Here is a 1,507-nt window from a genome sequence, read left to right on the forward strand (position 1 = left end):
GGTGCACCTCCTTCGTACTTGTGAATGCACGAAGAATCCGGTGCGGTGTCGATCCCGATTTCACTGACAAGGCCTGCGCTACCCGAGTTCGATCGGAATTGCTGGGACACGTCGTCGATTCGGACGCAGATCAGCTCAACGAGGTGACGACTACTTCACTACGGCGAGTTCCGGTGAAACAAGTAGGAATGCGATTCGGTGCTTACAAGAAAATGAGCGATAGAGTCCGATTGTCCGGTAGATGTACGACGGCGCACTGCGTTGCCGGCGGGCTGCAGCACAAAAATGACAGTGAGAGGTGCGTGAAAAACCCAAAATCTCCACACTGGCCCGTGATGCAACTTATAGCGAACAAACAGCTAGCATGCCTCCCGGACCGTCGATGAGAACGCAACCTCCGCTAAGAGACAACACACAGAAGGAAATACAGCCCCGAGAATAGCGATCTAGCCGCGTGAGTTCTACATGTGAACGAATGAATATATATATATATATAAATATATGACAGACTCCTCGGCGTCAGTCAGCGACAAGCGCTCGTCACAACCAGCGTCGAGCTTCTTACTCTTCTTCTGGAGGCAACCGCGTCTCCTTGATAAGGTCGGCCATCGCCTTGAACTGTCGGGACTCTTTGCCCAGGTGAACGCCCTCTATGGAGGTGACCGCCACCTGCCTGTCAATCTTGACCTTGCTCAATGTGTGCGGCTGCTTTATAGTTAATATCTGAGAAGACACGAAATCGAACTCCACCGCGCAGTCGTCTCCCGCACAAGTACGCCACGGGTACAGAACCCGCAACGAAACTCGGAAGAACCGCGAAGAAAAGCAGGCTCTGGCTTCCCGGGACGTCAGACACACTGAATAAGCTACCACGACCTCGGATGTGGCATGGCGGTCTACTTTGCCCGGTGAACTGCCAGTGAATCCAATCTTCTCAAACTAGAGTCTGGGACAGTTTGCTCCAGTGTGCGGGGCCGTTGAATCGCACACCTCAGTAACGAGGTGGTCGCAACAGCCTTTGAGAAGACCCCATGCAAGATACGGTTCTAACCGGGATCTGGACCCGAGGAGCACAGAGAATCACTCTCAAGACTTACAAAGTTCTTCACTTCGACAATGCGAATGAATTTGTAGCCGAGCGCATTGACTTTAACAAGCTTGACTCCTGTTTCGTACGCCTTCCTCACATCAGTAAACCATGCGAACAGATTCATGCTGATGAATTCTCTCTGCATGGAATTGAGGACTGCAAATCAAAAACCAAACGACACAGGGTGCTTGCCCTGATTCAACGCTCAGCCAGAATCTCTCCGACTGACACTGTTCTCAGCAAAACAGAGGGGACGACAACACCCTGCAGAGTCAGCGTGACTTCGGATGACAGGATACTGGGATACCCGGCTGCGCCGACCGGGCGCACCCAGTCTGACACTGGGGGTTCCACACGCGAGCCTCGCCAAGCGAAAGGCCGCTCTAACCAGCTGCAAGCTTTCCAAGTCGTGCCGGA

The 1,507-nt window shown here is 53.0% G+C and overlaps 1 protein-coding gene across 1 annotated transcript in view; it reads right to left on the reverse strand.

Moving 5' to 3' along the window:
• Window positions 1-1,507, reverse strand: part of CSUI_009518 (uncharacterized protein) — a gene marked incomplete at its 3' end in the record, with an annotated part of 11,190 nt that overhangs the window by 6,681 nt on the left and 3,002 nt on the right. Inside the window, exons 2-4 of the mRNA XM_068069633.1 lie at window positions 1,098-1,246; window positions 566-723; window positions 207-272 (exon numbers count right to left, since the gene is read on the reverse strand). The remainder of the gene's footprint in view (window positions 1-206; window positions 273-565; window positions 724-1,097; window positions 1,247-1,507) is intronic.

The sequence above is a fragment of the Cystoisospora suis genome, assembly GCF_002600585.1.
Source record: "Cystoisospora suis strain Wien I chromosome Unknown contig_5711, whole genome shotgun sequence".
Lineage (NCBI taxonomy): Eukaryota > Apicomplexa > Conoidasida > Eucoccidiorida > Sarcocystidae > Cystoisospora > Cystoisospora suis.